The sequence below is a fragment of the Telmatherina bonti genome (assembly GCF_933228915.1).
Source record: "Telmatherina bonti genome assembly, chromosome: 18".
NCBI classification, from domain to species: Eukaryota; Metazoa; Chordata; class Actinopteri; order Atheriniformes; family Telmatherinidae; genus Telmatherina; species Telmatherina bonti.
Genome location: NC_136616.1, coordinates 10397344 through 10408897, shown reverse-complemented (window position 1 = coordinate 10408897; position 11554 = coordinate 10397344). Strand labels below are relative to the sequence as shown.

General features: G+C 40.8%; 1 protein-coding gene across 2 annotated transcripts in view; it reads left to right on the top strand.

Annotated features, from left to right (window-relative positions):
- The first annotated feature begins 844 nt into the window (after positions 1 to 844).
- ache (acetylcholinesterase (Yt blood group)) overlaps positions 845 to 11554 on the top strand; it is a 36706-nt gene continuing 25996 nt past the window's right edge. The window contains exons 1-2 of one of the 2 annotated variants that reach the window (XM_079257464.1): positions 845 to 953; positions 3306 to 3429. The gene's annotated coding sequence lies outside the window, so the exon portion shown is untranslated. The remainder of the gene's footprint in view (positions 954 to 3305; positions 3430 to 11554) is intronic. The other variant, XM_079257463.1, reaches the window with a different exon arrangement.

The following is an 11554-nucleotide window of genomic DNA, read 5'->3' as shown; positions in this document are numbered from 1 at the left end:
TTGCATCCAAGAGATGCACTAAATGTGGAGAGCCCCGTACCACAGAAACTGGCCATAGCCAGTACAAAGGAAGAGTTTACTGCCCAAACAGGGAGATTCTTACTAAGAACACTGGCTGAGAATGATGAGAAGATATTAGGCCACTGTCCAAATTTTAAACATATCCAGGAGCATTAAGTGATCTGATAGACAAACTGCTAAATTAAAAAATTAAGTACAATCACATGTGCTGTATATAGTTCTCAACTCTTATTTTACTTGCAAATTGTTATTTATTGTAAATATTTTTGCACTGTAAATAGTTTTTATTGTAAATAGTGTAGAAGACTTTAAAATGTGTATTAGAGTTTTTCAGTTTGTGTATATTGAATGTTTTATAAAATTTAATAAATTTATTCATAAATTTTATTTATTTTCTTTTATCAATATGTTTAATAAATTTAATAAAATAAATTAAAATCCTTAGTTTCTCAACTTTTATTGTTTCCAGTCACTATCAGCCATCCAATATATAATATGCTGTAGAATACTTATGTGAAGGTATTCTAAACTGATTAGGAAGAATTTAAGTTAGATATGCCATAGGTACATATGTGTTTATAAGAATCTTCTTTTTAGAACTGAAGTGTAAATTGTTAACTTGTGCATGTATGTCTTTAATGATTCTCTGGTTTTAAACTGGTTTGTATGGTTGCACTGGTTCGTGCAGATGTTTCTTCTGTAAATTTCTGTGTTTTAACCTTGATGGTATCTGGAAACGAGGATCTCTGGTGTTCTCGCGATACGTGGAGTCTCGGCGTTGTTTCCACGCAGTATTTATCAGCAGCTGCAGCTTCCTCTTGGTGCAGTTTCAGCTCATCGGACAGCTCGCGGTCGGTCCTGTGCTCAGAAACCTTTTGAGTGGGCCACAGACCGGACCGGACCGGACCGTTGGAGCCGCCCAGCTGCAACCGGTAAGACAGAATCCAACTTGTTTCCATCATCATGTTACTGGACATGTTTCATCTTGTAAACATCAGACAGCCCGTGTATGACAGATCCATGTTAATTTCGTCACGCCAGTGGTTACCATGGTTACGAACAACCTGAGGTTCTGGGGAACCCGTCTGAGGCGGGTTTGTGGTGCTGCAGCCCAAATCACATACACACTGTTAATCTGCAAGAATATGGCTGAGAGAACACTGCCCACAGCCTGTGCACGAGCTGCACCCCGCGCACACACTGGAACACACCGCGCGCACTGCTGGGCATCGACCGAACTGTCCGAACCGGCCTGAGTTACCGAGGCAGGGCTGAAGCTGACCCGTCCGAGCCGGACTTAAAGTGGCATTTTATTACAGTCTGGAAATCGATGCGCAACGCGCCTCAGTGGCGCGACGTGCGCTCAGGTGCGTGCATGTGTGTGTGGATGGTGTCATCTTGCAGTGCGCGTTCACCTCTCGGTGCAACATGTGCACATGTTATGGGTCACAGAGGGTCGTCTTCACGTTGATTTACTGGTTTTTAAAGATAAAAATCCAGCTGGAAGCTCTGCCTTTTTCATCCGAGGCGACAGAAGAGCCTCTGTTTTCAGATTATGAGGCTAAAATGGCGTAAAATGAATCTATCAATAGATGTAGCACCATAAAGGCCAGCCCAAACAACAAAACAGAAAGGATTATTTACAGTAGTTTACAGAAATGACACAGATCAACAGTGACCAATCCTTTCTTCATCTGTGTATCTTTCTGTCACGTCTTGGCTTTCAGGAGGAACAAATATTGGCATATTGGAAACAAACAGAGTGAAACTATTTTACATTGTACACATTTTCATCCAACTGCTTTTTACAGTTATTTATGTTGCTATTTACCTACCATCCTCACAAAACCAACTCCAACTAGTTGGCATCACACTGCATTAATCGTGTCTTCTTGTCTTTATTCCAGTAATATTCCAGCCATTATTTTTGTTCTCTTCAAACAGACGTCGAACTTTCTGCTCACTTGTTGATCCCTGGCTGCTCCTGATCAGACATTACCATCCAATTAAGCTATCTGGTGGAAAGTTTGACAGGAAGCTTTGTCATCATAATTATAGGCCAAAATAGAGGCAACTTGGCAACATAGTAGTGAAAAGATTTTTAATTTATGATGAAAATACTGGAGTTATCATGGATCACTAATTGTTGATTTACCATATGGAGTCTGTACATCACACCATTTTGTGACTGGATTGTAAACCTCCTGGACAGTAAATAAATGCTAGTAAAACTCTGTAAATCACCTTAAGGGTAACCTATCCACACAGTTCCACACTACTCTTCCCAAGAAACTGGTGATGATATAAGTGAGAGTGCTTGGGGGTGCCGTTCTAAGGGTTAAAATATACCATGCTGGTACTAAAAGGCCCAAAGAGGACCAAAGAAATATCCACCACACTGTTACACCACCAGCAGCAGTCTGAAGTGTTGATCCAAGGCAGAATGGATCCATCTTTTTATGTTAATTCCACCAAATTTGGATCGTACCATCTGAACGTGGAGCTGAAATGACTCATCAGACCAGGAAGTGTTTTTCCATCTTCTGTTGTCCAGTTTTGTTGAGTTTGTGTGAATTTTAGCCTCAGCTTCTTGTTCCTAATTGACAAGAGAGGCACCCGGCATGGGCCTGTTTGCTTCAAGGTTCAAGGACCATTGTCTGGAACCTGTAGAGATGGTTGTGTATCCAAGTAGATCGGCAGTTCCTGAAACACTCAAACCATCGGCCAAATTACATTCAAAGTCACATAAATCCCCTTTCTACTTCATTCTGATGCTCAATTTGAACTTCAGCAAGTCGTCTCAACCATGTCCATGATTACGTTCTTTGACTTGCTGCCATGTGATTGGCCAGTTAGATATTTGTGTTATCTGCAGTTAAACAGCTAGATGTGCTAACATGGTTGGTCGTGACCTAAACCTGTTTTTACTTCCTCTTTAGGAGCCTTTTTGACATGTTAAAGAATATTTTGGTTGATGTACTGTGTGTGTGTGTGTGTTTGGTTCAGCACACAGCAGTCCGTTCTTCCTCCCAGCGGCAGCGGCTGACTGTGGTCTGAATTATTGCATCAGTAAGTAATCAGAGTAAATTGGCTTTTGGCAGCCGGCCGTCTGCAGAGCTAACCAATGTCTCAGCTGATCGATGATGTGGGTTCTGTTGGGTTTCATATTAATTTCTGTTTGCATGCAGTGGGTTAGTATCTGCTGGGATTCTGTATTTTGTTGTTGTGACAACAAATTAAAGGGAAAAAAAGGCCTAAAGATGCTTGTCTGCATGTCTTCGTAGGTCCTGACTCACTTTTATGTCTCACACATGACCATCAAATATGTTCAGGAAACCTTCTCTGGTGATCAGTGGACATGCTGAGGTCTTTATCGTTGGACAGGTCCATGCAGAGATGACTCGGCAGGTGAGAGCTGTGTGTCAGATGAGACAGAAAGATCAGAAAATTTTCAGCCTTTATTATTTTTACTCTCTCCCAGGGACGTTAAGATGGACACCCTCATGTAAGAGCTTCATGTTCATCATGGAGATGCAGCTAAACAAGCAGACTCTACCATCATTGTTGTCATTTCTGAGACATATCACAGCTTAAAATAGATAAAATATTCTTTGCAGGTTTTATTAATATCAACATCTGAAATCTGAACTTTAAAAACATTTAGAGCTCCCCCTGAATGAAACTATCTACATTAGGACATTAAAAAAAGATTTAAGGAAAATTAGTCCATGACGAGGTTTGAAAATGTGACTTCACAGTGGAATGTAGTTGTCATGTTGTTTAAATTATGCCATGACATTAAATAAAAAGTAATTTATTTACCCTAGAGGGAAATTGAAAATGTATTTTATTTTTATATTTTTCCATGCCAGTATTTAGTCCTAATGACGTGTCATATTCCCACTGTAATGCTGCAGTGGGTATATTATAGGGTTGGACCGATCCACTTTTTGGGAGTTCTGATCCGATACCGATATTTGCTGATACCAAGTCTGTTTATGTGAACATTATTGTGACTATGGTTATTATTGCTGTTTTAACTGTTTAAGGTTTCATTAGGTTTTAATAAATGACCCATACTTTCTGAAGTTACCTCACCAATACAGATATAACATTACAGATCTAACAATTTCAGCAAGTTTTATTTTGGTTTGACACATTTTACCTAAATACAACTATAAATGTGTGATGTTGAAACAAAGATCTAGCTTTTAGTGGAACAAAAAATGTCATGTTTTAACATTCAAGGCATTTATTTCACATGGCATTAAGCCAATACTGATACTGGTATCGGTATTGGTGCATCCTTAGTATATTATTACCTGTTAAAGCTACAGATTCAGCAGAGCTCATTTTTTTCATTAGGCATGTATGCAGGTTGGACATATGAAACTAACATTGAGGAGTCGAACCAGACTAATTATAATGTAGGAAAAACAGTTATACTGTGTGTGTATTTCAGTACAGCTGTCGTATTGAGGTTCTCTATCAGTGTTAGTTTGAAGTGCTGGGACAGTGTTGAATCCTGCAATGATCTTAAATTTGATTTTAATCCATCAGAAGTGGAAAAACTGGTAAACAAACGAGCAACCTGGTATAGTGATCACTCAGCTTACAGGAAGTATTGTTTGATGGGCTCATGTAATGATATTAATGCATCATAACATGAGTAACGACACTCTCCCGGGTGGATGTGTCTGATACAGATTGCCAGTTCACCTGTTTTAGATCGAAGTTATTTTAATCCTCCACATCAGCTGCTGCTATATCATCCACACAGACCATATTTTCCACACAGCTGCAGTCACATGATTCCTGCATGAGGAGGCTAAAGTGACTGCCAAGGCTTTTGCTGGGACAACATATATATGGCGGAGCACGGTCAACACCAATGCCATCATATTTTTACTTCACTCTAAGGATCGGCGCCATCTCTTTGTCGCCTTTTATTAAACGGCTGTAGCATCACACAGAGACACACTGGCAGCAGACTGCCTTTATCTATTATTTAAATCCCCACATGCGCTCCCAGGGTCTTTTTTTTTTCCTGCCACCAAGCTGTTCAGCATAACTGTGTGTTCAGACAGAGGCTTCTTCAGGTGCAATACAGACAGAGACAAGAGGTTGTTCCAACCTGCGGCCATCACCAACAACTCCAGACCAACAACTCAAATTGTTGTTGTTGTTATTGTTATTCATTGATAATTTGTCATTTATTTATCTAAAAATCACTACAACAGAACAAGAAAACACATTTTCAGTTCATTAATTAATATTCTAAGTAGGGCTGGGCGATATATCGAATATACTGGAGATATCGTGACTAGTCCCCTGTGCGATACAGAAAATGCCTATATTCGTCATATTCGAGTATCCTGTTGTCACGCAGTTGTTTTTAGCTCCTCCTCGACTCTGCACCGCTTTGCACAGAGTTAAAGCAAGCGCACCTAGTTACGTACATAACGTGAGCTATGTGCTACGTCATGAGAGGCAGTGTGGAGCCACTGTTGCCAACTTGGCGACTTTCTTGCTAAATCTGGCAACTTTTTTTGTGAAAAGCGACAAATCTCGCAACTTTTACTGAAGTTATTGGAGACTTTCCTGGTGTTTTGGCGACTGACTTTAAAGCGCATATTGTAAAGTTATTGTTACGAACGAGAGTCTCTCCCCGTCCTACAGAGTGGGACATCACGCAAAAATAATTCATTCTATTTGGTTACATTCACAGCCTCTGGCACTTACTCACCTCATCCACAGTGTGTGTGACACAAGCATATTTATCTAGCTCGTCATGTCTAGAAAGTACAGAAAGGAGTGGGAATCAAACCCTGAATTAAAAACTGGCTGAAGCCGTTTATTGGAGACGATACGAGGACATTCTGCCTGTATTATAAGACTGATTTCAATGCTAAACTCTGCGTTAAAAAAAAAATACACAACAACTCAAAAACATATCCATAAAGCAAAGCCTTATAATGGTTCATCATTTGAAAAGTCAGCACGTAGAGCACCTATTTTCATACGTTGCATTTATTACATCATGCAACGTATGAAAATGTTGTCTTTGTATTTGTGCTTTTTAGAGGACACAGGGTTGCTTTTGCAATATCACTAATCAATTCATGCCTGATATGTTGCCCAGATTTATTAACCTGTAGGCTGATAATGCCAATGTTGTCTTGTGGGTTTAATCACTAATAACTACAGTTTTGTTCATGTTGTTTTTATGTTGCTGATATTTCCTGTGATTCGTGTTTTTTTTTCGGCCTGTTTTTCTTAAGGATGTTGTAGGGCAGAGGTGTCAAACTCCAGTCCTCGAGGACCGGTATCCGGCAGGTTTTTGTTGTTTCCCTCTTTCAACACAGCTGATTCAAATAAAATGGACCCAGCAGCTTCTTGTCAACCTAATTATGAAATTGTGAGGTGTGTTGGAGCGTGGAGACAACAAAAACCTGCAGGATACCGGCCCTCGAGGACTGGAGTTTGACACCTGTGTTGTGGGGGGTTTAATTACATGTGTAGTAGCTTCTTGTTCAGTTTTTCATCTTTAGAATAAACAACTGTTGCTATTGCACACTTTCTGGTATCTTTGTCTCTTTTATTTCTTCACTTAGATAAACATGGCGCTGTTCTTCCTTATTGGAGTGTCACACAGGAATGACCATTCTTTCCACCAGTGGATTGCAGTGTGTCAAGCTCCAACATTTTTAATTGGATTGGTAAGATTGGAGACCCCAGGGTAAGGGTCCCAAAAAGTGTTTTGGTTCAGATAATCTGGTACCCTTTCTAGCTTTTGACTGTGGGAAGACAAATGTGTACCCACTCTGGACTCCTTGGTGGAAACAGTGCTAAAGGGTGCATTCACATCAGGAGAGTTCACTAGACTTGGTCCGATTGGGGACTCGGCTCAGTTGTAGGCTCAGTCCATTCAGACAGAGATTGCGTTCATGCTACACTAAACAAACAAGCGAAACCTTTACAATATATCCCCATTCCCACCAAAGGTGGTGCTGCACTAGTATTTAGTGCAGCACAAGAGGACAAAACCCGTGTGAAGAAGAAAACTCTTCAGAAAACTGAGCAGGGTTGCAAATTAAACAACTATCAGTGTTTTGGGTTTTTTATTGTGACTTATGCAAGTATACTGCAGAAATACACCGTAACAATGGACGCAGTATGAACAACAGATGAGGCAGAGGACTCTTAACATGATTGCTATGCATTTACCCACAATGCAATGCTACGTCAAAAGCAGGAGGTGACTTTTTTTTTTGGAGCACGCTTCCTGTATTTGGTCCACTTGAAACGGGCCGAGACCTGCGTTTGTAGGCAGACTGAGTCCGATTCTTTGGTCCCAATCAGAATTTGTTTGTCGCATTCACATTTCCCCAAACGAAGCGGACTTTCCAAGCAAACGGACTCGGATGCGAATCAAAAAGGCTGATGTGAATGTGCTGAAAAACTGAACAAACAGATCTAGAAGTTCTGGTTCTATTCTGGGGACTGATCTGGACCTGCTTGTCCAGAGACGAATGCCACACCAGCTGCTGAACATAACGGGCTATTCTTTATATCCTCTACACCAGTTATTCCCAAATTTTTGGAGCTATAACGCTCAAGATAACATACACTAGTATCTATTGTGGTTTATTGTATGAAAGATAAAATGGATCATCCTCCTCTAAATGTAAGGTTGCAGTGTTGTCAGTATAGTCCAGCCCAGTAGTGCAGCTCCAGTGAGTGAGTGAGTGAGTGAGTGAGTGAGTGAGTGAGAGTGTGGTTGTAAAACAGTTTAAAGTTAGAGTAGGAGCAAGCGGCAACCTCTGGCGGTTAAAAGCAAAGCCTATGCAGAAGTGCATAAAACTGCAGTTCCCCTTCATCCACTAGGGGCTGCAGAACAGAGCAAATCCCCATAGATTCCCATGTTAAAAAGACCAACTTCACAGCAGAAATAAACATGTTTACAGCCTGGTACAAAAATCCATTTTAGGTTTAATAGGTCAGGTTTACCTTCATGAAAACTGTGGAGGGAGTGACCTTATTTCTAACTCTCCGTTCAAAAGTAAATTAATCTCAAAATTTGGCATATTGAGGGGCATGTCCTTTTGATTGACAGGTACCCAATCTCCCCGCTTCAAGTAAGAGCAACCGTGGTTTTTAGTCGGTTAACAACATGACTTAGCTTTAGCCTGCTTACCTTCGTTAGCTGGTTAGCTCCTGTTATCTTCGGGTTAGGTCAGTTAGCTCTTAGCTACAAGCTGCTCGGCGTTCACTCAATGTCAATCATCCACCATGACGCTCACAGCCCCCCTCTCAGCTCCACCTCTTTGCCCTTAATTGTATTTTTCAGGTGAGATAACGCGCATGCCCCTGCTAAGATGGCGATGGTAGGAACCGCCCACCGACCTTTAATTCAGCTCTTTATAAACCTATGGGTGACGTCACGGAGGCTTCGTCCATCTTTTTACATACAGTCAAGGGGTAGGAGATATTTTCCAGGACTGTTTTTTTTTTTAGTTTTTTTTTTTTTACTATATTGCTTAAAATTCTCTTCACACTTTGACTGCAGCCAATTAAATATAACGTCTAACACAAAAATAAAGAAAAATGTCACCTGTGGAACAAACAAGACTGAAAATAAACAATTCAATCATTTTAACTGGCCTGTTCTAAATGATTGAATAGTAATATGTCAAACTCAGCTGCCTCTCCCCTCAGTCCCTCTGTGCATGCCCCTCTTCATGCACGAATCGCATGCTCTTAGATTCTTGGAGTATTGCGAAGGCAACAGTGAGAGTCAGAGCGTGGCTAGTCACATTAGCTAGCATATTTATACAGGTTCCCAAACGTTAGAGACATGGCCCAAAGCAAGTCTTTTGATCATAACACATAGAGATTATGTCATGATCAGGACACTGACCGAATGTCAGTGTCATGCATAACACATGCGCGCACACACAGGTGACTGCACTCTCTTCAGTGGACAGCGAGTGTGCATTGAAAAACAAGACAAACAGCTAGACTTACATTAGACTTAATTTTTCAGTAGTATTATAGTATTATAGCTTAAATTAGCTCAAATATTATTTGTGGGTTTTATTAATATCAGCACATTATATATATTCTAGAGCTGCATAGCGTTGAATTTCTTCATTTTTTTCCTATATGACGTGTTAGTTGGTGCTGAATGTCTGGAGGAGACCTGATCCTGGCCAGATGGAGGACTGGAGTGGTCAAATTTACCTCTAATTCAGATTTTTTTTGCTTCATTTTGCTCAGACACAGTGAAAACTTGGTGAGGATTGTAGACAGTAAGACAGTAAGATCACATTTCATCCTATTCTACTTGGTCCCATGATTCTTATCTGCATTTTTCTCTGCCAGACAAGATATCATTCATTCATTCATTCATTATCCTACCGCTTAATCTGATGAAGGGTTGCGGGGAAGCTGGAGCCTATCCCAGCAGTCTTTGGGTGAAAGGCATGGTACATCCTGGACAGGTCGCCAGGCCATCGCAGGGCCAGACGAGATATCGACACTCTTCAATTCAAACTAAGACACAACGCGGTGTACAGCAGTGGATCAGAGGTTCTCTTGGCTTCTTATCATGGTGTTATTCTTCTCTAAACTTGGGTATGTAGGAAATGAATACAGAATACGCCGACAGACAACTACAAAAAAAAAAAAAGTTCAGCACATTAAGCAAAGTTTTAGTTGCACTGCAGACCAAAATGGTGGCACTCTAGAGCTCTGTTAACATACTAATTCCACAGAATAATCTTTGCATTAATACATTATTTTTGACAGCCCTGATTAAAAATCCCAATTTTTTTTAAAAAAGTGGGTTATATTTATATTAAAGTGGTCCCCTGAAGTTATGTTGTGACCACCGTAGGGATCGGCCCCTACTTATGGGTCGGAACTCTTTACATAGTACAATGAGGAAACGGTGTGTTCAGACAGAGACTTCTTTAGGTAGAATACAGGAGTTCACTCCTACAGCAGGCATCAGCCTCTGGAACAAGACCCAGACCATCAAGTAATAATCAACCAAACAAACATTGTAAATTCTATTAAGGATTCTAAAAAGTTTTTTATTTAAAAAAGAGTGAATGAAATCTCTTTAGTTGTAAATATCTAAAAAACTGTATTTTACTTTCATATGATGATGCAGCAACGTGGCTCCTTTAATCTAAGATTGTTTCTAAATTTTAGAAAAAAGAGAGACATGACTTCCAACAGATGGAAAAATAGGATGATGAGGAATTCTTCTGTTTGGAAGTGAGAAGGGTAGAGACGGGAAACTGGAAGGAGGGACCTGGTGAGGAGAAAGTGTGTCACTTCTCAAATTAGAATGAGGAATTTGTCTATGAAGTTCACAGGCGGATTAGTTTCACTGCGACAAGTACATGTGTAGTAGGATAAACACTGCAGAGTGAGGCGACCAATGAGAATGTTCTCTTGGGGTACTCTGGCTTTTTCCCATTGCCCATAAAAATGCATGCTGGGTTAACTGGTCACTCCAAATTCTCCCTGGGTGTGCACGGTTGTTTGTCTCTGTGTTGGCTACGTGATGGACTGTGGCTCCACGACCCGTCTGGGGTGTGTCCTGCTAATTGCTGGGCTGTGCTCCAGCTTCCCTGTGACCCTGAGTTGGACTTAGGCTTTGTCCACACGACAGTTATATTGACCTGAATCTCATCTTTGTTGTTGTTGTTCCTAACCAGTACAGCCCAACTCTTATTAACTTTCTTGGTGTCAAAAGTCTTGATTTGTTGACGATGTGTAAAAGGTATTTCTTCACATTCTAGAGAATTGGAAAAGCCAGCTCTGTGAAACCACTTGCATCCTGATCCCAACACTCCTGGCTCTGACACCACATCCACATGCTGCAGTTAGTCCGAGTAGGGACAACATGGCAGAATAACATATTTCCTCTTCATTCTTTTTACCATAATCCAGTCACACATTTGCAGATTGCTGCAACGCACTGTTTTACCAGAAGCCAGAAAATGATAGTACAGTTTACCTCCATGTTTGTGTCTGTAAACACCGGTCTGTGCACGTCATTAATGTTCAGCTGAGCTGTTCACACCGCAGTCTGAAGATAATATAATGTGAACAAGCAAGCAAAAAAATCCGATCTGAGCAGAAAAGTGGAGCTTTGAGGCCTGCAGTGTGAACATGACCTTTGTGACATAGAAAATAAAATGATGGTTTTTATTCTAATAAAACATGTATGGATCGTGTCTTAATCTATGGAAGCAATTCTGTACCATAAATCAGAATAGAAATGTCAAATTTAAAAGTTAAAATGCATTAGGAGAAATGCAGAAATCACTGACAGAGTGATTGCACACACTCAAACTGTGGCTGCAACCACACTGTCAGTTGCTGCGACTTGAATCCATCCATCCATCCATTTTCTGCCGTTTATCCAGGGTCGGGTCGCAGCAGCCTAGGTAGGGAAGCCCAGACTTCCCTCTCCCCGGCCACATTTGCCAACTCTGCGGGGGGGGGGGGGGGGGGG